General features: G+C 57.4%; 1 long non-coding RNA gene across 1 annotated transcript; it reads right to left on the bottom strand.

The window, feature by feature from the left end:
* Positions 1–2,327: 2,327 nt before the first annotated feature.
* On the bottom strand, positions 2,328–16,298 carry LOC148124611 (uncharacterized). Its single transcript, XR_015739582.1, has 3 exons — positions 15,745–16,298; positions 8,456–8,676; positions 2,328–2,903 (listed from the first exon to the last, which is right to left on the bottom strand). It is a non-coding gene; the product is annotated as an uncharacterized LOC148124611 (long non-coding RNA).
* Between the last annotated feature and the right edge of the window lie 11,587 nt (positions 16,299–27,885).

Genomic DNA, 27,885 nt, shown 5'->3' with positions numbered 1-27,885 from the left:
CAGGGTCGGTCTGGGGCAGGTGAGGGACCAGCTCCCCCCCACTTCCTCCTACACGCAAGAGAGGGGTGCTGGCTGAGAAGCCCCCTGGGCCCCCTTGGAGTCTGCAGCGAGAGTGGCAGCCCTGAGGAAAGTGCACGTCTCTTGGGGGGGGGGAACTTGGGCCACTTTCCCCCGCCCCCATGGCTGGTATGGTGTCCCATCTGCAAGCCCCAAGGTGAGTCTCGGACAAGCCCATCGCTCGCTCAGCCTTCCAAGTTCTTCTTGGGAAGCTGTCTGACTGCAGGCTTTGCCCCTGAAGTGGCCGGTCCCCAGAGGGACACCTCAGAATCCAGGCCAGGTTCGGGTCCCACTGCTGCTGACCCACAAGCCCCAGGGCCAGGATCCTGGCCTTCTCAGGGCCGGGTTATGCCTGCCTGAGACAAAGATGCAGCCCAGCCACACAACGGGGAGCCAAGGCGCCTCCCCATCCTGATTTTAATTCCAGTGGTGGAAGCGTTGCCCTTCCAGGTTGCAAGAAAGGAAGGCAGGCTTGGGAAAAGCTCCAGGCTTCGCACGGGGCAAGAGAGGAGGCCCTGAGTTCACGCATGCACCGCTCACGTGTGACCGCCTTCCTTCCGGTCCTCCTCCCTCAGAAAGTGGGTCCCTGCTCTCCCAACGGGATTTATGCCTCTCTCCCCCCATTGCCCTGGAATGGAAGCCTCCACTTCCCCCCACAAGCAGGTGCAGAATAAGGTGCCCCTGAACTCCAGGCTTTGATGGAACCGTCATAGCTGGGGAGCGCCTCCAGAGGTAATTCCTCCGGTCAGGGAGGGGCTGCTTCTTAAAACCTCCCCCAGGATGAGGGACAGGAGGCCTCTTGGAGATGCACACTCAGGCTCAATTCACCAGCCACCAGGCAGGGTTTCTGTACGGAAATGGGTGCCTTGAAGTGGGGGAGGGAAAGGGGTCAGCCAGATCCCCTTGACCTGGAGAAAGTCAGACCCACGCTTTTTCTGCTGGAAGGGCCGGCCATAGTTTGTGTGTGTGTGTGTGTGTGTGTGTGTGTGTGTGTGTGTACCCGGTGAATCTCCAGCCTAAAACTGGAGGTGCCTGGCCTCCATTATCCCACAGCTGCACCGTTCAGGGTCCCCAGCAATCTTTTGGAGGCAAAACAAGCCTCCGGAAGCAGAGGTGACCCCAGGAGCGATAAGGGAAGAGGCTCACCTAAGAGGCTGTTATCAGCTGTTTGTGCCTGGCTGGGCCTGCGATGTCTCATTGCGATGTGATGTGGCTGAAAATTGGATAGATAGGGCCATCACCTCCAAGCAGGCTCCCCTTCCTTGTCTTCAAGGGTAACAGGATGAGGGAGGGGGAGCGGGCTGGGGAGCCCAGTTTGGCAGCCAGCACCTCTGTGCGGCGTCTGGAGCCTGGCTCGGGGACCAAAGAGGCAAGGGGAAAGAAAGCTGGAGGCCGACCTGGGCAGCAAGGAGGGTGAAGCTCCAGAGGCCTTGGGTCCTTCCACCCCAGTCTGAGCTTCAGCAAAGGGGCAAAGAGCCGGGGCGGGCACCAAACGGAGCACAGAGAAGTCACAACTGCCCCACCAAACCCTTGGAACCCCAATGCCCTCGCCAATTCCAGGCCCTTCCGCAGCAGCCCCTGCTCTCCAGTCCCCCCTCCTCCCCCGCCGGGCTCTTTGCCTTTGGAAGCCTCTGGTCACTTGGCCCTCACCTGGTTTAGCTTCTCGGCAATTCTTAAATAATTCAGATTGTTTCTGGGATATAAGTCCAGCATCCTTCAAGTTTGTCTCTCTTATCTTTCCAAAAGTTAAACTGTGTGAATTCTCCACTCTTCTGCATCTCCACCAAAGATGAAGTTTTAGCATATGTAGATTGCTAACTTTTCATGGAGTGATGAGTTCGGCCCCCGGGCCAGGCAGTGCGAAGACCTGGCAAGTTAATGGCTGAGCCACAGGAAACCCCTACCCAACTCCACCCCCAGCTTGAAGTCTTCCTGGCATCCAACCCTGCCATGGCTGCCCATGCCCCCTAAAAACCCCTGCCCATTGCTTCGGGGGTGGGCACCATCTCCCGTGGGGGTGAGGCCAGGGCGGCTTGCGCTGGGCGCCTTCCGCTCCGTGGCCCCGGCAGCCTCGGGAGGAGGAGGCGTCCCAGCCTCTCACTGGAGTTGATCTTGGTTTCTGCTGCAGTGGTGTAATTACAAAAGGCTGCCATAATTATTGAAACACAACTAGAAGTATTTCATTATTAAAATACCCCCCATGGCCCATTATTAATTCATTAAATAAATTTGGTTTATAACGCTCAATAATTAATGGACTGAAGTTTATTCCGTAGATTCTTTCTTTTATTAGTAACGTGTCAATTCTCGGTTTGAAATAGAAAAAAACAACGGGAGGCAGGAAACCCAGCTGAATGGGACCAGAAGGAGCAGGACAAGAGCCATCCAGGAAGTTGTGGCCAGGAGGCAGCCTTGAAGCAAGCAAGCTGCGCAGCCGAGTCAGGAATGGAACGGGGATTTTGCAGAATTTGCAATTTCTTATCCCCCCCACCCCGTAAAATTGGGGCAGATCATGAGAGATGGAAGAATCCTCCGTTGCTTACATTAGTTTCTCCCCGGATCCCCTGGATTGGGGGCTCCCAAGGGCTTTGCAGCTCTTTTTTGAAATGTGTCCCCAACTATCACCCTGAAGGACCATAAGCAGCGCTCCCAGCCACCCTGGGGATCTGTTTGGGAGGCGTCTGGATCTTAATCCGGTGCTCTGGATTGACTGGGCTCGCCGGTCCCCTCCCAATGCTTGGCAGCCAAGCGGAGAGCATCATGCCTTGAGGTCTTCTCTGCCAAACCCCGCTGGCCTCCTTGCGGGCCGCCTCTCCTGGAAGGCTCTGCTCACTCCGGCACAGAAACTGGGGAAAGAATCACAACATGGGGAGAGGAGCCCCACAAAGGCTAATGGACACCCACCACAATTAAAACCAGGCAGTAATCCTTCTTATTGCAGCCCAAGCCTCCCAAAAGCCCCCTCTGGCTGGAGATGCTCCTTTGCCCCATTTGACAGCCGCAGAAGCAGCTCTGGTGACTGGAGCAACACCTGCAACAACGGCTGTTCACCCCATCTGCCATTCTTGGGGGTTAAGCTGAGGAGGCCCTGACCTCCCTTCCTCCTTGGTGGGGCACAGCAAAGAGGGCTAGTGGTTGCTTGGAGAACTGGGGTGCTTTTCTGCACCCCGGGATGTTGCTTCTTTACCCCAGCAAGCTTCAGTGCTCAGTGGCCCCGGTGGGAGGTGGGTCGCAGCAGGTCTTCCTTCAGAAGTGGATGAGTTTCTCAAGGCTGAACCTTGGTGGACAGTGGGAGGAGCCCCGGGAGGAGGAGGGAGGCGACTTCTGCTCCAACAGGACAGGGAGCGGGGCCAGTGCAGGAAGATGCCCTCAACCACCTGGTCCTCGGCATCCGCACCATGCCAGGGCCTGAACCCAAGCAAAAACGCCCCACCCTCCCACCTCATCTCTGGGGCTGGGAGAGGCTGAGCCTCCTGAGCCACCGTGGAGGCAAAGAGAGAAAGTTGAAAAGGCCACCAGGATTGTTGGTCTCCAGGGTTTTGACCAGCTTCCGAGCGGCTGCCCTTCCTAAAGGAGGAAAGAGCCTCTCCTCCCACCGGCCAGAACAGTCCCACGTGATGCCAGGCTGGCGGGGAAGACAACCACCCCCTGCTCTGCCAGTGGCCCCACGGCAGCCCCCTCAGGTGGGCCTTCCTTAAAGGACGCCCTCCATCCAAGCTGGGGGGCGGGGTAGCGTGATTTGGAGCCAGGGCCTCAGGAGGGGACGCCTTGGGGTCAGACACAGCAGAAGCCTTGCCAAGGGGGCCCAGGGGTGTCTCAGGACAAAACCCTCGGTGAACGTTGGATTCTTCCACAAGGTCCAAGCCGGGCACAGGGCCTCCCACCCCATCCCTCTCTGCCATGTGAGTCTTCCTCCTGCCCCTTCCTCTCTTCCCCTGACCAATATGAGTGGAGGGGTGAAGGGAAAAACTTTCAGGAGACCCGAGCAGGAGGGGGACTTTCTGGCCAGTGGCTGCCAGAAGGTACAGGACCCCCTAGCCGCTGGTGTTGCTCCTAGCTAAGTCAGGGGTGGCCTTGCGCATGCACAACTCCCTGGAAAGGCCACAGTTAATTGCTTGCAAAATGACACTGGCTGCCCCCTGCCCCCCGGAAGTAGGTCCAGTTCACCTTCTCAGGAACGAAAACCTCCCCCCCACCACCAAGTCGATTCTGTGTAGACTGAGTCCTGCTGCGTTTGGCCCCAGCAAGAGGAAAAGCAAAGCAGAAAGAAACTGCAGCGGTTCTTATGGCAGCAGGCGGGGGCTGGATCTGGCCGTTTGTAGCTCTTTGGATGCCCCCCCCACAGGGGGTTCCTTTGCTGGCCTGCTGCTCCCACTTTCCATGAACTCTCCCCTGGCACCACTCAACACTTGCGGAGGAACCTGGGAGGGAAGGCTCTCTCCTGGCAGCGGGTGCGAAGCCAGAGGGAACGAGGCCTCCACGGCCGATGGCCTCTTTCTGAATGGGGCCCCTCTGCCCCCCCGAGGTGGCGCCAGTGGATGGGCAGTGTTTCCCCCTCGGTCATAATGAGCAGGTGGAGAAGCCCCTGAACCCGTTTACAAGAAGCAAGTGGCAAAGCGAGGCAGCCGCTGGGGTTTAATGGGCTGTGTTTGAAATATTGGAGTCTATGATAAGCCATTATGTAAATTACATTCATTGATGGCTCTGCTGTGAAATCGCTCTGCTAGGGGAAGAAGAGCAGATAAACGGAGGGGGGCTCTTTGAAGATGTCGCTTACTCATCCTCAAAATTGGGCAATGGGTGGAGCCCCTTCTTCACGTCTATCCCTCCCCCTGAGCCAAGGAGCGTCACTGCTGGAGACGGACAGGCCGTGGGGCAGCCAAGCTTCTGGGCCTCTTCAGAGCAACTGTCCTGGGTGACATCAGGGGCGGGGGGGGGGCAAGCGATCCCCAATGTTGAGGCCATTTGACTGCTGCCAGGGACAGGGGGTTCTCTTGGGGCTACCAAGCAGGAGAGCCCGGCCACGGGGCAGGCAGCTCCGGCTTTTGGCTCCTCCTCTCCCCTCGCTGTGTTGGGCTCGAGAGATGCTGGAGATGCCCCAGTGGTTCTGGAAGCCCCCGAATGGGGGGAGTGGGCTTGTACACACCATCAGAGGGTTGGGGGTTGCACACCAGTCTAGGAACAAGGGAGCCAGAATCATTTTGTACAGCGGGGGCTGCCTTGATGCCTGAAGTCCCTGACACGCCTCAGATGCCGGGTGGGGGTGGGGAGGAACCCTGTCCTCCTCCCTGGCGGTGCATGAAGATCCAGATATGGGCCAGCCAGAAAGCTCTGTAGCCAGGCGATGCTTAGAAAAGGGAGGGCCAGACAGTTTCTAGTCTCGGCCAAGCAAGCTCCTCGAGAAATGTGCGCTTCCTCTCCCTCGGTGGAATGTCAGGTCTCCCCCTCCCAGTGCCCCAATAATAACTTGGAATCGAACCTGGTCAGCACCCCTCGGGCCTGTTTGTCTTGGCTCGCTTCTGCCCGACGTGGGAGTTATAAATAAACATTTCACAGGGCTTGGAAATCCCCACTCTCTTGGCTGGCCTGGTTCCCCCCAATTCCAAAACACTGCACCCCTCCAGCTTATGAGACATAAACCACACGCAAGGCATGACTGGATGCATGTGCACGACTCCTGCTCCAGAAACAGTGGGTTTCTTCTCTGTCTGGCGGTGGTGCTGCATTTCCGCCGGTCCTGCAAGGCTGCTCTGCCTGTCCTTGGCCAGCCTAGGTGCTCCAAAGAGTCCCCAGGGTGGGCTTTGGCTGACCCTCTTCTGTACCTGCTAAGTGCTGGGCAGGGAGGTGCCACCAGAGATTGTGGGGAGGCCTGGGATGAGGGATCAGGGCTCAGACCTGAGGACAATTCCCTCCGTAGGCTTTGCGAAAGGATTCCTGGTTCTTCTCACGAAAGGGGCTCCCGCTGCTGGAGATTCAGGGCTCCTGGCCTGGCACTCACAGAGCTAGGCTGGCTCTCTTTCCTGGCCAGCCCCAAAGTGGGAAGAAAGACCCCGCTGGCCTGGTGTTGCTGATAACTGGGGGGGGGGCATGAGAGACTGGCACAAAGGGGTGTTCCTTGCACGCCAGCTCCCCAAGTGGCAGAGCTCTTCCCTCACTGGTCACCAATACCATTCACTGGGAGTTTCCCACCCCTGGATCTGTGGATGTGCCCTCCCGAAAAACATTTTATTTATGGCTGCTTAGTTCACATAGAGCTTCTTTAAAGAAGACTTTTGCAAACATTGACACTTCAAATACTTTCAGAGTTCAGGAGTTGATTTTTTCCTAATATTTTTTGGCATGGGGTGCTTTGAATAAGAGGCACCGGAAAGGAAATTGGGGCCTAACTCAAGGCTTAGATGGGCTGGCAAGGCCTTAATAAGCGCCTCCCTGGGCCACAGCAACCAGCCTCTCGGGACTCTTCGTGGCTTCCCTGTATGAGGAGTTTTCCCAGGGTCGCCACCGAGAATGACCCAAAGTCGCCTCAAGAGACGGAGTCAGCCTCAGAAAGCCAGACTGAGCGTGGCTTCTTCCCCTGCCGTGCCAGCAGGGAACCCCCTCCCACGCAAAGGAGGCAGGTGCCAGGCAAGGGCAGGGGCTACAGGAACAGGGGCTCGGGTGGGAGTGGGCAGGGAAGGTCAAGGCTCCCAGGTGCCGATCTCCTCCATGCCTCTTCCTGGGTAGCGAGGAGGCGGGGGGGAGCATCTGCTAGAGGGCAATTATTAGAGGAGAGATCCTTTTATCTCAAAGACAGCATTTTGCTAATCGGATCACTTGTTAATTGCTCTAATTAAATCTGAACATATGGAGTCTTCTGAAAGAAGAACCTGAAATAGATTTTAGTCAGTAGATTCCTGTGGGCCTGCTGGAGAGGAAGAAGGGGGACTCCGTTTCCTCTTTCTCCTCGGCAGACATTCCCCAGAACTTCTGGGGACCCAGTCCTGTAGCCTCCCCTGCTCTCCAGTTGGGAAGGCCCCCGCTGAAGCCCGGCTCCCCCACCCCCGGCCTGGAGTTCCAGGACCGGAGAACTGGGGTCTTCCTACAATTCCCCACCTGCCCTTCTTTTTCCAAGGGGGCAACACAAATGAAGGGCCCCAAGATCCAGAGGCAAATGGCTTGGGAGAAGAGCCCCAAGGGGTGCCCACCTCCGGTTGCAGGAAGCTGTGCAGGGAAGGAATGGGGGGCGGGGGGGCTGGCAGCACAATGGACGTAGCAGCACTCTGGCCAGTGGGAGAAGACCCCAGGGCTGAGGCAAGGCAGAGGCACCCGCTTCCCCTTCTACCGCTTTTCTTTTGTGACACCCTTCCTTTCTCTCTTGAGGCCTGTTAAATGTCTGATGCAATCTGGCCTGGCCGGGGGGAGGGCAAATCTTTTCAGAGGTGGCTGCACTGCGTGCCTGGTGCCTTCTCCCCCCACCCCCACCCCCATCCCACAGCATTGCTCATTCCCCTCCTAGTTCAGTGCTCAGCCTGAAGCCATTTTGACTCTTCCTGGGCTCTTCTGCAGAGAAGGCATGAACGGCCTGGGGGCAGGGAAGGCGGGGAGGGGCTACGGACACCATCCAGGGTCCGTCCAGCAGCCACCAGCATGGCAGCCCTGGATTTCTTTCCTGTTTGCCTGCAGTCTCCAAGTCGCCTAGCAGAAGCAGAGGTAATTGTGAACAGATGCCCCCTCCTTCCGGGCCCCCACATCTGGCTCCCACAACCTCCCGCCCCCCAGGCTTCCACGCAGTGGGATGCAGCTGCCCTTCCCTGGTGCCAGCAGCCTTCTCAGGGACCTCTGTGGTCCTCCCCCTCCTTGTCCCCACTTGTCTTGGGAAGGAGGGGGAAGAGAAGACACACACACACACCGGAAGTTGAAGGAACCATGCTCAAGACTTGAGGGCTCCCTGCAGCAGCTGGAGGCGTAAAGGATCTCAGCAGCCCAGAGAGGCAGAGCGGAGCTCCTCCACTGTGGGAAGGAGGCAGGTGAGGCTCCCACCCTGTTGCCGCTCAGGATAAGCATCCTTTGGAACATCAAAGCACCGGAAGGGAAGGGTTTACCCTGGAGTCTGTTTTTCTAGCCGGGACTAATGCCCCAAGCCTGTTTACTTTGGGCCGTGTTGTGTTGCAGCGCGTGAAAATAGACACAAATGGCTTCTGTTTCCTCCTCTTTCCGACTCAGCGGAGCAGGAGTGCGCAAGGTCTCCTAGCCGGCTTTGGTGATTCAGATAGACTAAAACTGGGTTTCTCCACTCCCGGCCCAGCCCCTTCCCCCCTGGCGAGACCGGCCCTGAGAAAATGACCGCCACAGACTCAGTTATGGCCACACCCCTTCACGTCCTGGACAATGGGCACCTCTTTGCCACACAGTCACCTACCTGCAAGGCAGCTTCCTTCTTGGGGTCTCCCCGAGGCATCCCTCGCTGCCCCCTCCCTGCTGGAGATGGAGCCTGTTTAGGGCAAGGCAACGGGTGCGAGCAATTTCCTTCCCATTGACAATTCAGCAGGCCCTCTCCTCAGCTGGGACTCATTCACGGCCCAGGATGTGCAGGAATCTGGGGGTCTCCATCAGAGCCAGTGGGGCTGAGCCCCTCCGATTCTGCGGGGGAAGCAGGTGGCTAGATTGGGTGGCCTTTGGGTGGCTGGCCCAGGACTCTCGGGGTGTTTGCAAGGGCCCCGCACTCTCCCCTCCCCAGGTCAGCCAGCCCACGTTTCTCTTGCTCCTGCTGCCGGAAAGCCTGCTTCCGCAAGGAAGCAGCAGAGCATAAGGCAGTTGGAGCAACACTCCTTTCCCGGCTGGTTCTCTGCACTGTTAGACTCAGGAGGTGCCATGGAGGTGGGTCTGGGAGGGCCTCCAGGGGGTGTCCCAGCCACCAGAGGGCCCAGCGCCTCCCAAGTCGCCCAGGTCCTAAATCCCAGGAAAGGCATGCGAAGGGACGTCACCCCAGGCCCTCGTGGAGCCAGCCTGCCTGCCTGCCTGCCTGCCTGATTGGAAGCAAATGCCACTGGGAGAAGGCATGTGGGGATGGGGGCAGGGAGAGGGACCTGGGCCCGCATTTCTAGAGGAGAGCCGGAAGCAGCTCTTGAAAGAGGTGGGCTAAGACGAGGGGGATTTGACCCAAGGAAACTGGGTCCTCCTAGGCGGGGGAGTGGGGGAGGCGGGGTAAACCCCCCTGCAATCACTCGGATGGTGGTCTCCGTCGGGCTCCTGGGTTCCCTCCAAGTCTGGCCGCCTGCTTGGGGCTGGCCCTGGAGAAGCCTGCAGAGCCTCTTCCGTGCCCCAGACACGGGTCTTGGATCAGAAGGGCAGGCGGGGGGCCTGAGCTGGAAGGAGCCTCATGGAGCTCCACTCTTGGTCCCCACCAGCTTATTCCCCTCCTATCCCACGTGCTGGAGAGCCACTGAAGAGAAGGAAAAGGCTTGGTCTCTGCTGAGAAGGTGGGCAGTGGGGAGGGGGCTTCCCTGGCCTCCTGCTCTGACTCACCAGCCAGCTGCTGGGCTCCCTTTCTGGAGCCCAGGACCAGCCAACCTCCCTTCCTCTTTCCAGAGACATTCCTGGCAGCTGCCTGTGACCGAAGGCTTGCTTTCTATTTAAATGCAAATTCTGACTTTTTCCCTCTGTGGCACGAGGAGAGAATTTTTCACACTGGAGTGAGGGTCACGATAATAATTTATCCACAGGCCTGTTTCTGCTATTCTTGTTTGCACAAGAAAAGGGTTTATCCTTCCCTGCCAGAGAGGAGAGGAGAGGAGAGGAGAGGAGAGGAGAGGAGAGGAAGGAAGGAAGGAAGGAAGGAAGGAAGGAAGGAAGGAAGGAAGGAAGGAAGGAGCTGAGGAAGCAGGAGGTCCTGCTTATTGAAAACTTGGGGCAGTGGCCATGGTGGGCTTCCCATGGCCATCCATTGGTGGCCAAATCCTCAGAAGGCCAGGCAGAGCTGTCCAGCTGGCACCAGATTGAGTGCTGCACCCAAATGTTAGCTTGCTGGGTCTGCCCTGCCCTGCCCATCCCATCTGCTTTCCTCAAGCCTTTTTAGGGTTGCCCATCCTTGGCTTAAATTCCTCATACAGGAAAAAGGCGCCCTGCCCCCAAAGCACCCTCAATGCCACCATCGGCTCCAACACTGGGGCCGATGGTCCAGGAAGGGAGTTCACCCACCCAGAAAGGACGGGGCCTTCTGCGGAGTCCTGAAGGGGCCAAGCTTAACCCTGGAGTGGGTCACCCAAGCCGGTTCTCCAGGGAAATCCACCCACAGTGCCTCAACCTTGAGTGCCCTTCTCTGGGGCCTCTCCTGGTGTCCACTGTGGCACTACAAAGCCAGCTCACCGCCCACTTCCTCCTACCCTTATGGCCCCCACCAAAGGCTGGAGCCAAATCTGCCTTCTATTCTCTAATGGGAATTAATCTTGAGTCCAGACTTAATTGTGAGGATTTTTGTTAACTAAGCAAGAAATCTTACGACACAACAATAAGGTGCCATTTCCCAGCCTCCAAATGGAACGATATGCTGGCGCCTCATTTATATGCAATTTCCACCCGCCACCCCCACTGCTGACGCTGCAGCTTCTAATGTATTCGCTCTGGGGTGATGGCGGCAGCAGCGCTTTTGCTGGGGGGGGGGGCACAGCCGTGGGAGAGAGGCCCCTTTCTCCCCATCACTGGTGGGGCTGCGAGCAGTCAGAGCCCGACTGAACGAAGGGGCCTCTGCCAGCCCCGGGAGGAAGAAGGCGCTCCAGGGTGGCATTGCCCAAGGGCACAAAGGAAAGGGGGATAACAATTTGTGGCGCCCCTGGTGCCAACAGGCTTCACACAAAGCAAGCCGGGCCTCCTGCGTAACTCACTCCCGGGGCTGCGAGTAACCCTTTCACGGCTTTTGGAGGGCATCTTGGGGGCCACTCACCACACCCCTTCCTCTCGCCATGAAAATTCCTCTGTGTTGCCCGGGGCCTTGAACAGGAAGAAGACGGTGGCAGAGCATTTCCCAGGGGAAGGAAGGCTGCTGCTCAGGGCACCATGCCAGGGGCGATGAAGTTCTCCACATCGCTGTTGGCTTGGAAAGAGTGAGGTTTGGCCCTGGACTGGGGCCACAACCTCGGGCCCAGAAAGCAGCCGCCACATGGAGAAGCCTCCCTTCTGGATTGTGCCCAGGCTGCAGCCGTGGGGCCCCGAGAGTCACTTCGCCACGGCCACCATCTCTGCCAGCCCCAGAGGGAGGAGAGGTCCGTGAGGCCTGTGTCCTCCCGGGGTCTCCCCAGCCATCCTGCCAGCGCCTGATAAGCCCTGGCGAGGGAGGGGAAGGGCAAGGCCTTGTCTGTCAGCCCATTGAAGGCTATTCTTGCAAGGACCCCCCTCATTAATACCCTGGGTGAATAAGACCACTGAATAAAGATTGGCGGAGGCCGCACCATTGTCAGATTGACAGGTAACTGTCAACAGAAGGAATGGGGTGACAAAAGGGCCCATTTCAGTGCTTAGCAAATGGTTTTCGGCTTGTCCTTTCAATAGGCCGTGTTTTGCGGAGATTGTGGTTTCCCGAATAGCGTTTTGTTGCGCTGCTGCTGCCTTTCTTCCTTTAGTCCATGCTGTCTCCTTCTGCTGGCCGCCATTCCGCTGGAGAGGTGGGCTCCCTCCCTCCCAGCTCACCAAGGAACCGGCCCTCAACTGGCCCAAGGAGGAGACTATCCTTGCCGTGGCTGGGACCACTCCGGCTGCTCCACTTGCCTAGCCCTGCAGTGGCCATGCCACACCCATCACAGCAAGGAGGCTCTGGCACGGCCCCCACCTTGGCCTCCTCAGGCCGAGGAGAAGACTTGCCCGCTCCAGGGTGGCTATTTGGCGAAGGCTCTAGAGAGCCCCAGGGTGGTGGGCGCACTCGGCCTCCACAGCCCCAGCCATAGCGAAGGGCACCCAGGCCGCCACGTGGCTGCTTCTCCTGGCCTCCAGCCCTGCCAGGGACCGGAAGCAGCCTTTCCAGGCCACAGAGCAGGAGGACAGGCAGCCTCCTCCGAGTCACAGAAGCACCTGGAAATCACGGAAACTGTCCCAACTGGTGCTGACAAACAGGGAGGGGGGAGGCAAACCTTATTCCGGCCATTGCCTTGTCTACAGATAACCTCTTATCTTAGATGACCAAGCCCCTTTCCATGTGGGCCCATTTTCCTTCTGCAATGTTATCCCAGGAGGATGAAAAGTGCGTGACTCTGATACCCTCAGGCCCTTCCTATAACCAGCAGCAAAGGGTCTAGCGGCCTGTCCCAAAAACAGCCCTCCCCTTTCTCTTGGAAAGCTCCGCCCTTCTCCCAGCCTGCTCCAAAGGCAAGCCCACCTCCGTGGCCGCACCCAGGGGAGGCAGGGACCCCCGCAGGGACCACCACCACCACCCCCGTCTCTCTTGCCTGGCTGTGGCTCTCCCTGTGCAGCTGTCAGCTGGGGAGCTCTGCTCTTCACCCGGCTCTCCTATCCACAGAGATTCTGTTTCCAGGCCGAGTCGCCCGGCCTCTGGGGCATCCTGGACAGCCTGCTTGGTTCTGCAGGGTCTGCCTACAGTGCCCTCCCCGCTGCCTGGGGTCACAAAGGGGCTGGCAGGGACCATACCGCAGAAATCAACCGTCTGAGGCTGAACATCCAGAGCTCCAACACTGTATGGCCTCGCCAAGGCTTCAAGGACGGACCGAGGCCTCCCCGGCGCAGGGCTGGCATATCGGACGGTTAGGAGGCTGGAAACCCAAGGATGCCCTTCCCTGCCAGGCTCTGGGCGCTGTCTGGGGCGAGGACTGCCTGCCGTCAAAGCCGAGTTTCATGCTTCCTAACACAGAAGCCGCTTTGGACATGGGCCAGAGTTGGGAGGCCGGACTGTCCGAAAGGGTTAACCCTGGCAGAGCGCTGGCAGCAGGCAGGGAAGAGGGGAGGGGGAGGCAACCTCCACCTGGGGAATTGGGCATGAATATGCTTCACCTTTTGCAGAGCCCCCTCCTCCCTCCCCCCCACCCCCCGCCCTGCCTCAGAGGATAACTGACCTTTGGAGGAAAATAATGAAAAGAAGAAATCCCTTAGAGAAAATCTTGTGGCTGGGCCTCTGAAACGAGATCTGCTCTTGTAGGTTGCCATGGCAACCAAAGTCATTTTATGATATGAAATCCATGAATGGAGGGAGAAGCTGCCCCCCCCCCCGAAACTGAGTAGGGCCAGGAGCCGGGGACCCCCGTTCTCCCTTGCTTGGGACAGCAGCACCTTCCCCTGCTCCTCGGAGGCGCCATTCGGGAGTGGTCCCTGGGTGCTGGTGAGGACCCTGGCCCAGTTGGGGGTAGAAGGAAGGCAGAGAACAAATGGCTCCCCAGGCCTTGACTCTTCCTCCCTTTGGGGTGGGGGTCAGCCATGCCCTGTTTCTTCAGGGGGGCCTCGGTGCACTGAAGCCCAGAGGTGACCGAGGGAACGGTGGGGCTCGCTTTCTGTGACGATGGTTCTGTTCCGCTCCCTGGCATAGCTGGCCCCTCCTGCCAACAGGGACCCCAGAGAAGGGCTTCTGCTTCTTCAGGGCCGGCCCTCAGGAGACACCCCCAAACGCCTCGAGAGGATGGGCAGCAAAGAGCTGGAGCTGAGAGCAAAGGCACAAGCTTGGAAGGGGAGGCCTTATGGAGGGGCCCCTCCCTCTTTGTCTAATCAATTAACTTTGGGTCAAATTAGAAGGGTTAGAAAAATGAGCCGTAAAGAGAGGGTTTGGGAACAGGGGCTGTAATAAGAAGCAATATTGATTACTGCCACGGAACCTTATAAATCATTCATGTTCTCTACCAATCTCCCCAGCTGATTTCCCCGAAGCTGTTTGCCTCGGAGATGCAATTAAAATTAAAATGTTGATCCGGCCATCATAGAGAAGACGGAAGGCTCGCAGATGGCAGAGCTGGGCCTCCAAGCGTGATGGCCAGCCTCCGCGAGGCATAACCTGGCCTATTCTTTTCGTCTATTGTGTTTTTTTAACGCTCACGAGGAGGCTGAGCCGTGAGGAGCCTCTCCTTCCCTCTTCCCCGAGACAAACGGTGCCTGCCCACTCAAGGCAGGACCAAATGGGCTTCTGGCAGCTGGCTAAACCAGAAAAGGGGCCAGGCTTGGTACTACTTCCGGGAAGACTTGTGGTGGAGGCTGGTGCTTCTTGGAGGCCCCAGCATCCCCGTAGCGGGACGGCAGCCACTCGTGGTTAGTGGAAGGTCAAATGCCTCCGAAATAGGAGCTCTGGTGCAGTTAAAGGGCGCTGCCATCTGAAGCAGCTTGGACCGGAGTTTGGGTCTCTGGCCTCTCTGCCCAGAATAGCCTCAACTGCCTGGTGCAGAAGAGGATGTTCCCCCAGCCGCTTAGCCCCGGCCCTCAGCGAAAGTGCGGAGGGGATGTCCCAGCCACCAAGCCATGGATCGCCCTGGCTCAACCCCAGTGTTGGAAGCCGGGGCTGCCCTTGGGAGAGGAGGAGGGGGCCCTTGGAGTTCCAAGGCACCATCCGAGGACAGAGCTGGTCGTGGAGGAACAGGGGGAGGAAGAGGTGGGTTTGCTGGGCTACCCAGCCCAAAGGCCATGTGGCGGCAGCGCCTTTCCTCCTGTTCTGGGCCCCCCCTTCCCATCCCACTAAACACTGGGCTAATCAGCCGCCTGGGGTTCTTTACATGGAACAAGAATGAACCTCCTCTGCATCTCTACCTTTAGCCATGGCTACCAAGAAGGAATCGTAATTCAACTGCTGCTTTTGTGAATTCGCTTCAAAATAGACCTGCCTGATTCTGTGCGTTCTCTCCCCCCATCTCCGCCCTCTCCCCAAGATCCCAGTTCAGCTCAAAGCAGGGTGATTTCAGCTCCCGGAACAGGGCAGCCTGGGTTGCCAAGTAATTTGTACCAGACTAACACCCTTAATTAATAGCAAACTAATTAGCAACTGTTGAGTCAGGTAACACCCTTCCTTTCCTCAAGGAAAGAGGGTGGGAGAGATTCATTCAGGCAGGCAAGAAGTCAGATTTCGTTAACCCCCTGCTCTGAGGGGAAGGGTGTCTCCTGGGGGCAGCCAGAAAAGAAGAATGGCCCAGGCGCGCACACGCACACGCACCCCCTGGTCTGAAGGTGAGGGTTGAAAAGGAGTCTGCAGCAGAACTCAGTGCTGGGACAGCCATGTTGCAAGAAACTCTGGGTCCCTCCGTTGCCCCCTTCGTTCCTCCACATAGGTGGGACTCGAACTGGCTCACTGGAGGGGCTTTGCTCTGGGATGGCAAAGCACAACGGGGAGTGGGGGGGCTTGGGTGAAGATTTCACCCTGAACCCATCCTGTCCATCCTGTGGGATAAAGCCCAGTGTGGATTCTGAGAGGGGGGAGGCTTGCTGGAGTGGGAAGGCTTTAATTCGGGGCTGCTTTGATGCTCCATGCAAGGTTTACGGTTCCAACTTCTCCAGCAGATGGGTGGGAGTTAAGTGGGCCGGGAAAAGGGTCTTTTCTTTTGCGATGGAGAGCCGGCAGAGCCTCCAAGGATGCCTGGGTCATTCTTTCCCCCTCTGCAGGCTTCACCCCAACAGAGGCGGACAGAGCGGGAAGCACCCACCGTGCCTCGCCTGGATCAACCCTTTTCCCAGCTCCAGAAGTAGAAATGCTGGAAGTGAGGGGGAGCGGCGGGATTCCCTGGCCCCGGCCTGCCTTACCTGCTGGGGTGATGTCTTTGTCCCAGGAGCGCCAGCCTCTGTCTGGGTCAGTCACCCCAAGCTGCTGCTGGAGCGGCGATCCCTGCCTTCCTGGCAGGCTGCTGGAAGTGTGCATCCAGTGCGTCCCCCTCTGTCAAATGCGAGGCGGCAGGCCCATTTCTCGCTTGCCTGCCACTGTCACCGAGGAGGCATTAACACTTTCCGACAGAGCCATTTGCAGGCTTGACAGCCCCAGCACCCACCCTGGAAAGTTTGTTTACTCCGGGGCTGAGCTGACAAGCGAGGACCTCTCCAAGCAAACTCTTTGTGCAGGAAGATGTGGGGACCGGCACCCACGGAGGGGGGAGCTCTGGCAAATGGCCTTAAGGGAGAGGGGAGTCTCCTTCCATCCCCAAAGACGAGGCGTCGGTCTCAATCAGCTTGGGCAGAGGGCTGCCCTCATTTGGGCTGGCCTGCCTGGAGGACCGGCCATGTTTACCAGACACCCTGGAGGCCCTGGTTTCCGCCTGAGAAGGGAAGGTCTCTGGGTTCCAGCAAAAGTGGCCTAAGCAGACTTTGAACGGGAGTGCTGGCTGCCAGCCACGTGGAGACCGTCCAGATCTTTGTGCCATCCTGTGGAGTGGAAGAAGATTGCAGGTGGTGGTCCCATGCATGCAGCTGGCACAAGTCTTGGTGTGCAAAGCAAAGGGTTTTTCTTCTGTTGCACACGCCCCGCAGAATCTCAGGAGAAGACCAATGTTGTCTGGGGAAGTCTAGCTGGGTCTGATGAATCAGCCCGGTTAGCTTCAGCTGGAGTTTTCGATTCCTGAAAACGTTGGCCAGCTTCAGAATTAAACTCGGTCCTGGAGCGAGGCCCAGTAGCCACGGGACTGCCTCTGGAGGCTATCAGCAGGGAGAGGAGTGGGCTTCCCTGGGCAGCTGGTTGGCCACCATGAGAACAGATGGACTACCTGGGTCAGGAGTCCAATCCAGCAAGGCATGACTTCAGTTGTTCACAGGAGCGCAGGTGAGAGCTAGTATTTAGGCTCTTGCTTATCTGGCTACATTAAGACTTTCTCCTCTTTCCACAGTTTGCAAACTTTTAAAAAAATAATCTCATCATTTCAACAAGTGTAACAACTAAATTATCATCTTTATATGATTAAAGTCTGTGCAGTGTCTTTCCTTGGCAAACATTACATGCCCATAATTTTACTAAATGTAATAAACCAACCATAGAACTATTAATTTTACCATGGTATTCATAACAATTAGAAACGCGTGAACCTTAAAATGATGAAAACTGAACTGAATGCTAAAATAGTCGTGACTGCAGAGACACCCCGCCCTCCTGCTGACGCCCTGCTCAGAAAGCGGCTGCAAAGAGGCCACCGGCGGAGCTCTGCCCCTTGCCCCCATTGTCCATCTCTTCAGCCAACTTCAGTAGCCAACCATCTCGAAGCAGAGACTGGTAAACAATCATAAAAACAGTTGAAACTCGAAAGAAAAAGAAATAGCAGCCAAGAGATATTACAGTCTGACGGCGTCAGCGTCATCAGGCAAGGAGCCTTTTGTTTTCTTATGCTCTTCAGTCTCTCCAGCAAAACTCCCGTCCAAAAAGAAATCCCTAAAAGGGACGAGGCTGGGCTGGGTCACTTTCTGAGGGTCCAGTGAGGCATCTCCTCTTGAGCCAGACCAACTCTTCGCAGGACTTTGATAGGCAGAGAGACTGGGGTGGTCACCGTAGCTTTTCCCCTGTCCAGGTGGCAAGGCCTTCACTAGGTCAAGGCACGGAGCAGGAGGGCCACAATTTTGCAGCTCCTAGTAATAATTTTGCTGTAATTGAAACATCCAGACCACCAGCTCCATTTTGTTCCCCGGAAGTATCTGAGCAGGCAGTTTACAAGTGGAAAGCCGAGACCACGACTCCTGGGTGGAAGCAGCCGCGGGGGCTTTGCACGGAGAAAGGAAGGGGGAGACCTGACAACTAGTTAACCTCACCTGGGCCAAAGACAGAAGTGGAAGCACTTATGCTGTGAAAAGAAAACTGGGTGCAGAAGCGAAGGAGCGCCTTGGCCAGTGCGTGCAGGGATCCTGCAATAACCTTCTCGCTTGACCTTCTTTCCAGGCAGGAAGTCACTGCTTTGGTGGGCCTTGGAGGAGGTGAGAAGGCAGCTCTCCATGCCATGAATCCTTCTGGAGTGGACGTGCCCCCTCCATGTCACTCAGGAAGGGAGCAGCAGGTGATTGATGGGGGAGGGTGTCCTAACCCAGCGAACTGCCATTAGAGGCTGGGTGCTGGGAACAGCAGGGGTAATTAAACCACTTGTTTAATTGAAACGGGCTTGATTTATGGGCCATAAACTCTTCCCTTCCCATTCACTAGCCAGGGCCTGGGGTGCAGGCAATCACCTAATGGAGGTTCACTACCCCTTGGAGGTTGCAGGGGCTTTGCCAGGCTCCATCCCATCCTTCATGCCACATCAACCCCTCCCTTCCTCCCATTGCCTTTGACCTGCACCTGGCACACCGGTAGAAGCTGGAAAAGCCAACCCAGGCCCAGAAAGTACCCTTGCAGCCTGCCCGAGTCTCTCCCTCAGCCAGACACAGGCAGAGCCCTGGAGGCCGAATTCCCCACAGGAGAACCAAGGGAGCCCGAAGGCAATGGGGAGGTTTCCGGTCCTTGCAGGGTGGGGTGCCAGGGCTGCTGTGCCCTGCGGCGAAGGGCTGCCTTTCCTCATCTGGTGCAGCTGCTCTCTGGGGGTGGCAGGGGAAAGATCGACCCAAGGAAGGTCAGGGAGTCGGCAGCCTGGAAAACTCCCTCAAGGCGGTTATAATGCAACGCCTGCAACTCTGGGAGGGGAGCAGTGCTCTATGGGGCTCAGGGTACAGCTAGAGTGGGGGCCCCAGGAGACGCTCAGGTCAGCCAATGGAAGGGGAGCAATTTGCTTCTCAGGTGGATGCCAACCTTGGCCCAGAGGGCCAGTGAGATGCTGCTCAGTCCGACAGCTCTTCAGGGAGAGGCCCCCTCGTCCAGACCCCTTAATCCCGGGGATGTTAAAGCACCTCCTGCAGCAAGGAGAGGGACCACCAGGTTTCCACCTCTGCCCCTCTCTTTAGGATGCTCCTCTCAAAGGAGTGCAATTAGCAATTGGCTGCGAAAGGAGCCGTTCCGCTCTTCCATAGGGAACGTCAATTGTTTGGCTTCCAGAGAGACAGAGAATCATCTTCCGCTGCAGGTCCAGCCCTGGTCAGCCTCTTCCATGCCGCCCCTCGCTCTTAGAGACGACCAAAGGAGCCTCAAGGAAGGACACCAGCCAAACCAACCCGGCTTAGCCGCTCAAGCCAGGGCCAGGCAGCGAGCGTGACACCCAGGAACAAAGCGACGGCCTGCGTTCTCCTCCCCCAAGTTTTCCTTGGGAAGCCTGGCTCCTGCCTCTCGTGGGGGGCCATCCGCTCCACCTGAGGGCACTAAGGGGGCTGCGGGCCATCAGTCTGCTCCTGGGGCGCTTGCCAGTAGCACATGGAGCAGAAGGGGGCCAAATCAGAGCAGGGGCCAAAGGGACCACCCAGGCCCCACAATGATGCAGGCAGTGATGCAGGCCCTGGGGGCAGGTCAATGGCCATGGCCCCTTCAGGCCCAGAAGGACTTGTCCCCAGCCCTTCTGCAGGCTCCTCACAGGGGCCGGTTCCCAGCAGTCCCTCTGCCCACGGCTGAGGAAGAGTGCCTGCTTTCCACAGTGTCAGCGGCCCCTGTATTACAAATCACCGTCAGTCCCCAAGACAGCCACAGATCTTGGGCTTTTAATTGCACAGCCCATCAATCTTTCCTCCATGGTGGTAGAAATGGCAGTTCCTTCACCCGTGAAGGGTGATTTTCTTTTATGAGTGCTGGAGCTCAATAACTCAGGGCCGCCTGCAGAGGCCTGGAGCAGAGCAGAGCACCCTATCCTGCTCTGGGGCTCAAGGGGTCCAGAAGCACGGGCACTCGGGCACAACATAGGAGTCCCACATGTCCAGGTGCTGTGCCAGGCCCTTCCCCAGAGATTGCCTCTTATAGGAGCGGGTCAGCAGCCAGGGAGGGATGCCAGTCAGGGGCACAGGGGAAATTTATTTCGGTTGGTTGCAGCCTTAAGAGGATGCCCCCTCCCTGCAGGGCACAGTAAACAGATTCGCCCAACCACTCGAGACAGGTTGAGATGCCGCCCGTCTCCCCCGGGGCACACCTGCTTGCAGCTCAGGCCCCTCCTGAAGACCCTGGCCAGGGTGTGGACCCCTTCCTGGCCCAAGAGAAGAAGGGGGAGCTTCCTTTTCCTGGCAGTGGCAGCCGCAGCCGACTTGGTGGGGGTGGGGGGGTCACGGTGTGGTGTTTGCAGTTCATTAGCAGCTCTTGCCAAGTTCATCAATAAAGGATCTTGTGCGGAGGGTGGTGGCTCCATCCCAGCAGGTGGGCCGGGGTGGGAAGCCAGGCTGATGGATGGCTGACCACTCCAATCCCTCCAGCAGTAATTTAAAGCAATTTAAATGCTTCCCTTGGAGATTAACAAGGTAAAGGATGGGGCAGGGAAGGCACCCAAAACGTTTGTGCGGTGCTGGAGGAAGGCGGACAACCAGAGGCGGGCAGAGAGCTGATTGTGGCCCCTTTCTGTTCCATGCAAGCAGGGGTCGGCAAGGAGGGAGTTTCCTTGGTGAACTTCCAACGGTGGCAGAGACCAAGGGCCGGGCCCCCATGTGGCCCTGGCAACGTCGCTCTGTTTGGGGAATGAGACGCAGAGCCAAACTGTGGGCCCTGAAGGGAAGGTGGCTGAGTGGATCCGAGGGGCAGATATGCTCCCCTTTCGGGCTGCCACCTCCCCAGCTGCTCGGCTCCTGCTGGTTCTTTTCGCTTTGGAAGCCCCAGAGACCCACCCATGACCCCTGGCACAATGTCAGCTGGGCCAGGGTGTCCAGCCAGGTGAAGTCCAGGCTAATCTGCCTCCTGCCACTGCAAAGGAACTTTTCTGCAACGTCTCCAATTCAGGCCCCCACCCGCCACCCCTGACCAGGGTGATATTTGCCCCCTCCCCCTCCCCCCGCATCGGCTGCTGCAAATTACTGTCTCTTAACTGGAACGTTCAGCTCAGGGAAGCTCACCATTTTCTCTCCCTTCTGAACTTAACCATAACAAAAGTCATTTGACCTTCCCACAGCCACCACAATGGCGGGGAAGTGACTTTTTGACAAATGCACTTCCTAATGGTCTCTGGTCTTCCTTGGGCAGCTGCTGAAGTGGCTTATATCTCAAACCGAGGCCACAACCACCCCAAGAAGGCTCTGGTGAATCCAAGTCCCAATTAATCACCCCCAACGGCTGCCTTGTCCTCACTTCCTAGGGCGAGATGGGGCGGTACCTTCCGCACAACTGCAGAGAGAGCATTGCCGGTGCTCAGCTGGTCAGCACAGACAGGTCAAAAGAGGGAAGCCCTTGTGGGTCCCTGGGGCAGCGGAGGGGGACACCTGTGCACAATCACACCTGGGCTGGGATATCTTCCCTATCCGTGTTTGCATGACACCCATATCTATCATTAAATTAATCCTGGTTTACTCCCCAGCCCAAATTTTTTGCACAATGTACACCAACTGCATAGATTTGCTCAACTTACTTGGCTAAGTGTGGTTGGATACTTCAATGCATCGTGTGAAATAGCCTTCTCTTGATCTATTTTGATCCATCGAAGCCTAAGATTGGAAGGCGCATCCGGGGTCTCCTTTACACCCCATTCCCCCAGGTGCAGTCTGGCATGGCTTCCTTCCTTTGCTGCAGGTACTCTCTGGTGCAGCCAGCGCCCAGTTCTTTCCCCAGCACGCCTGCCCCAGTCCTGCCCTGGGTCTCTGATTTGTCCTCCTCAAGAGCTTGAAGGCCTGCTGGAATCCATCTTGCTGGCTCGGGACCGTCCTGAATCTGGGTAGATCCCCTCATCTCTGCATCTCTGCAGATCTGAACATGTCAAGTTGCTGGCAAGGATGAGAAGAGCGCCTCTGCTCCCCTCCGTTGCTTTGAGGCAGAGCCCTTGACCTGAAGCGTGGGCACCCTCCTGCAACTGGCTCGGCCTCCGTCCGAGGGCAGCAGAGTCCAGCCCACACTTGGCTGTCTTCTTCAGCCATGATGGCACTAGCCCTTGGCGGAAACCTAAACTGAACCTTTGATTCAGCTGAGCCCAGTTTATTGTTGACAAAGCCCTTCTCACCTTCTGTAACTGTTCCAGAGTTTTGCCCAGGGCTTTTGGCAGCTGCCTGGCCTCTCCCTCTTTTGCAAGGCAGGAGCATTGCCCGTCTCCAGGCTCAGCAAGCCTCCCCGCACCGTCCATAAAATTCACTCAAGAGCCTTGTGCTGCTCCTGACTGGAGAGATCCAGGAGGATTGGGCGCTTGGCTGCCTGGCTCAGGATCCCTTGCAGACCAAGGGCCAAAAGCAAGCCACTTTCCTTACTCAGACAGCCAGCCCCTCTGTGCGGGGGTGGGGGTGGGGGTAGGTTTCACCAAGCCCCTCCCATTCACTGGCCCATTGTATGTTCCCCACCTACAGCCTGGCAATCGGGCAAGGGTTGGGGTGTGAAAAACCAGGAGGCACCTGGCTAGCCTTTCCCAGATCCACCCCAGCACCCACCAGACCTGCAAGGCCCAGAGGGTTTGGAAGGCTCCCTGCTCTGGGCTGGGAAGCCCCAGAGGACGGCAGGGCTGCATCTCCCCTGCCACAACCCTAATGAGCACAGCCAACACGCAGCAGGTCACCGGCCTCGCAGGCACGCAAGTGCCACTCAATCTCGGCTAGCATCCTCATTTAACTTTTATTGACAATTAATACCACAGGAAGGAACGCTGCTGTTGTGTCAGGGAAACATAACATTGCTTTATAGCCTCATCAATTAGAGGTTTCTGGAAACAACAGAGGTGCGGGCTGAGTGCCAAGCCTCTCTCCTGCCTGTCACCTCCTGATCTCAGAGCTGCAGACCTGGCGAGCCCAAGGAGCCTTTGGGGACAACAAGCAACATGCCTAAAGCAGCAGGGGGTGGCAGGGCTCCTCCTCCCCCTGCCCACCCTGGGAAAGCGGTTCCCCCATGGGCTTTGGCTTTTCCAAGATCCGTCCGTGGCTGCGGGCAGCAGCCAAATGTCCCCTACAGCTCTAGCAGGACTTGGACACTTCCTATACCTGCCCAGGAGGAGGCAAAGGGAAGCAACGTCTCTGGGGGGAAAGGGGGCCCGTTGCAAGGGCCACTGCAGGCTGCCCCTCCTTCCCAGTAGACCCCCCTGCCTCGCTCCACTCTGGAGGACTCCGGAGTCTAGGGCCGTGATGGCAAACCTATGGCACGCAGAGCCATTTGTGCCAGCATGCAAGCCGCAGGCAAACTTAACTCACTGCGCATGTGCGCGCCTCGCAGCTGATTTTTCTGCTAGTTTCAGGCCTTTTTCGGCCTCCCAGAGGCTGGGAAAAAGCCTCCGCAATGCTTTTCAGGATGAATAGGCCTGTTTCGTCACTTCCTATAATACTGGAAGTGACAAAACAGGCATATTGTTCGGCCTGAGAAGCCTTGCAGCGGCTTTTCCCAAGCTTCTGGGAGGCCGAAGAAGGCCTCAAACCAGCCCAAAAAATCAGCTGTGAGGCATGTGCATGTAAGGGAGTGGTGGGGGATGGCATGTGCAGGGGGCACTGGGGAGAAGACATTGAATTCTGGGTGCTGGCACACAAGTGCACATGCACTAACGTGGGTGCAATTTTTGTAACAGGAGCCCCCAAAGGCTAGCCACCGCTGGTCTCGGGCGTCCTGGAGAGGGTCCCAAATTGAATAAATAGGCACAGGAAGTTAAAGCTCAGAGGAAGCCTTGTGTCTTTCCCCCACCCCCGCAGTTTTCCCTTCTGGGGGAGTGGGAGGCTCCCATTCAAGCTCTGTCCTGAGAGCCACTGTCCATTTCAGGACCCAGGGACTGCAGATAAAAGGGGGAATGAAGAGGATGCCTTCGGCAACCGGGAGATTCCTGCCAACCAATTTGCCCAGCCTGGCCTACCTCAGGATATCACAGGACCCTCTGAGTCTGGAATTCTAGCTTGTCATGCAAAACGCCCCCAAGGTCTGTCTTGGTAGCCAGGATGGAAAGTGGGGTGAGCAACCTACTGGCCCGTGCAGAATTTAATTTAGGGACATGCGTCTGGCATGTCAAAGATCAGGGGATCAGGGGATTTGATACCATTAAAACCAACATCCTGAAAGAAAACTTGTAAGCACAAGTTTTGCTCTTCTCAAACACCAGGAGACAGGAAAACAAAATCCAATGGGAAAGAATGTGCTTTGCCAAACCAGAGTTGGAGACCAGAAGCTTAAACTCCTTGAGTCACCCTCTGGTGGCACCTGTGAAATGCCTCCGCTGCCCTCCTCACTGTCGGTCGCAAATAACCAGGAGCATTTATGGAGCTCAAAGGACAGAAGAGTTAATTAGTGCTAGCTCTACACAGGATTTAGTTAACTAACGGTCAAAGCTCAATGGAATCCGCAGGGGGCTAGACCTGGGTCTCTTGTGGCCATGCAATGACTCCAAACTGATGACATGTTTGACTCCCCCTTCCAGCTCAGCTGCTCTTCCCCCCCAAGCAACACAGAGACCATGCCTCATCCAGGTGGGGGGAGCCTCCTGCTGCCTCTGGTGCAGGGAGGGGGTCAGCCTTGAATGGCACCCTCGGTTTGCCAACTGCTCTCTGCAATTGCTGTCTGGAGACATTTTGCTCACTGCTCCCAACAGGTGAGTGGGAGCAACCCTTCCAACGAGAGGCAGGGAGCCCCCCAGGCCCTGCTCTCTAGAACTCAGCTCCCACCTGCAAGCTGATGTTGTCAGCTGCGCAGCAGAACAGAAGCAATGGAAAGTCGCCCTGCCCTGCCCTGCCCTTGGCAGGCACATCCTGTGGACCCCTCCCCTCAAGGAAGACTCCCCTCCCCCGCTAGGCTGGGGCTTAATGTCTCCTCAGGATGAGAGAGGATGGGGGGGAGGGCAAGAACTGCAGGAGCCAAAAGGGCTGCAGAGGATGGGGGGAGGGGCGCTCTTCCCGTGAATTGCCCCAACTGCAGCCGCCTACACAGCCCCTGCCTCTTCTGCACTCACACTGGCTTGCTCCGGTTAATTGTTGGCATGCCTTGCCTGAACACATGAAAGGCCTTAGGACGTGTGTGTGTGTGTGTGTGTGTGTGTGTGTGTGTGTGTGATTTATTGCACCCACTGCAGAAAGGGACAGAAGCAGTGGCCTCTTCCCTCACTTAGCCAGGCTTGTGTCCAGGTGACTGTTAGAAAGGCTAGACAGCTCTGATCCTTCCGTTGACTCTGGCCTCCCTCCCCTGGCCAAACCAGCCCCAGACTGACCCCAGAGCAGCCTGACTCCATGCCGGCCTCTGCCAGGCTGCTCCTCTCCCACCCAGGTGCCATCTGCTCCTGGGCAGGGAGAGGGGACCCAGGTCAGGGCCTGCCCTGTGGCTTGCCAGAAACAGTGGCCTAGCCCCTTCCTCTTCCTCTGTGAAACGCCCGCCTGGGGGTTTCTCATGATGTACCTTGGGCCTCATGACCCTGGTCCCAGGTGTATGGGAGGCTCCCCTACGGAGCACCCACCTCTCATGGCCTTCCAAGTCACAGCTGCTACGCTGCCAGCCAGTGGGGACAAGGCCCCTCTCCCCAAATCTGAAAGTGGGGCTGGAGCTCCCGAGGGGAAGGGGTTTCTCCTCCCACAGGCTGCCCGTGGAACCCCTCAAGGGCAGCATTGTCCTCGCCTCTCCACAGGTCTCGTTATGCACAATTAGCCTCAGAAAGAAAGCTGCTACCCTCCCCCCCCCCGTGCCCCCAGGTTGTCATGGCTACTTCCTGGAATATATTGGTCAGCAGGGTGTACCAAGGGAGGATGTCCCTGCATTTCAATGGGGCAGGCAGCAAAGGGCCTCCCTTTCCCGGCCTTTGTGTTATGCCTGGGGTCCTCTGTGGGCCTCCCCAGCCCTTCTCCGCACAGGGATCCCAAACCCTCCCGTTCTCAGGGCATCAGGTTACCTGCACAAAGGACGCTTTGTTGGGAGCAGCAGGTGCCGGGGCCTTGCTGGCCCAGCCGGCAGCATCCGCTTGCAGGCGGGAGCTGAGCCCTGGAGAGCAGGGCCTGGTGGGCTCTCTTCCTCTCCTTGGAAGGGTCTCCCCCGCTCCGCCAGCGGAGGAGCAGGTCTGGATTCCCAGAGTTGGGCCACAGCTGGCTCAGGGCCCGTCCTAAAGCTCTGGCCTCAGAAAGCTTTCCTCAACAGTTCCCCTGTCTGGAGGGCAGGAGCACCCCAGCTCTCCAGCCACAGAGGTTTCTGTGGAGAGGTAAGAATGGGGCAGAGGCAACTGAGGCCACCCCCCTAACTGTTCAGGAACAGAGCAGGCCAGTGAGTCAAAAGAGGAGGTCTGGAGGTCCCCTTTCCACAAACAAAGGCATCCCAGAAGCTCAGGATGGGCCTCTGTGAAGGCGTGAGGGACTGGGGCTGTCAACCTCCATGGAAGGAAGATGATCTCCTTCTCCTTCTCCCTCTCCCTCTCCCTCTCCTTCTCCTTCTCGTTCTTCTTCTTCTTCTCCTCCTCCTCCTCCTCCCTCCCCCCCTCCTCCTCCATTCCACACATCCTCAACCATAGCCACTTTCCTCCTGGTGTCCCTGCTTTCCAGCTTCTGTTTCATTCTGAGACGATCTCTGGATTCATTAATTTTAGGACCCTCACCCATCATTCTCCTGCCCCAGATAACTCCAATTACGAATGGTGCTAGCCACCTCTATGGTTGGCAATTCACATTCCCTTCCCCCGGTTTAATGGCCTATCTGTATTCTATCAATAAATGAAGTTCCCAGGGTCCCCTGTAAATGGAAGAGACGCTCCACATGCTCCAATAGTTGGAGGCGGGGGGTGGGAGGAATCTCATCACAGGGCCCAAATGCCTTGTAGGATGAAATCTCGTGACTTATCGGCCTCTCCTCTTCGCTGCACTTGAATATTAAATGTTGTATTAATAGCTCACTCTTAATTATCCATGAGTAATGTACTACAACTGGAAAATTAATGGAGGGAAGCGCCACAAAAATGAAAATGTCTATTCTGCCTTGCTGGGGCTTGAAGGAGCAGCAGATTTTGTTTCAGCCACTCCTGGGTGGGGGGCATCCCTGAGAAGAGGGACGGCTAGAAGCCCACCGACTCTCTCTGGCAGCCCCAGAGCCCCTCTGCGGGCCCCTTGGCCCTGAACAGTGGGGAGGAAGCCGTCAGTGGTGCCAGGCTAAGGGAAGCAATTTCCTGGGGCGAAAGCGGACCAAAGGAAGGGAGCAACGGGGGAAGCCAGCCGGCAATCAGGAGACTCTGGGAAGTCCTGTGTAGCTTACGCGGCGGGCGCTTGGCTCTTTCTCCCCAAGGGGCAAAGCTTTGCAGACCACACCCTTGTCTGAAGGCCCAAGAGGTGGAGCCCCGGCCGGCCTGATCCGGCTTGAGCTTTCCCCGAGATGCCTACCAGGGAGGAGGAGGGGCCTTGCTCTGCCTGCATTCCCCTCCCCCCGCCCCACGTACACACCAATAACAGATGGCCCAGCGCTTCCCACCCTTCCGGATTGGCAGCCTTGCAAGAAGCTTTGGCAGAACGAAGGCTGGGGGGTTTGAGGCTCCAAATTGCCCTAGCCATCAAGAGCAACACTGCCCTCTTCTTTGGCTAGCCTGGCCAGCTCTGCCTCCAGATGCCAGGCTGCTGATGGGTCCTACCAATAATTGTCTGCAAGGATCCGGGCGGGCGGGCAGCCCCCCTGCCCCTGTGCCAAGCCTTGGCATCGCTGCTCTTTGAGGGAAGAGCTCTGGCGTCTTTCCAACCCACACGAGCTGGCCAGAGGACAGCTGCCAACCTCTGCCTGCAGAGGGGCTGCTTCTCACAGAGTCGGTCGTCAGCTGCGGGATATTTATATCCTGGGAAGGAGAAGTATTTTAAGCTGGCGAGACTTGGGCGCTGGTGTGGGTGAGAGAGAGGGCACAGTGTGCACAGTGATGCCTGGCAGGGGTGCAGCCCCAAAGGGGGCGGGGGAATGCCCGGCACTCTCTCTTCTGGAGGGGGGCATCCTCTGGAGTGAGGCATCAGGAGAGAAAGTTTCAGCGGTGGGGGGGA

This window comes from Pseudonaja textilis, chromosome 15, assembly GCF_049901715.1.
Source record: "Pseudonaja textilis isolate UNSWEBS1 chromosome 15, rPseTex1.2, whole genome shotgun sequence".
In the NCBI taxonomy this organism is placed as follows: Eukaryota; Metazoa; Chordata; class Lepidosauria; order Squamata; family Elapidae; genus Pseudonaja; species Pseudonaja textilis.
This window is presented reverse-complemented; position numbering and strand designations above follow the sequence as displayed.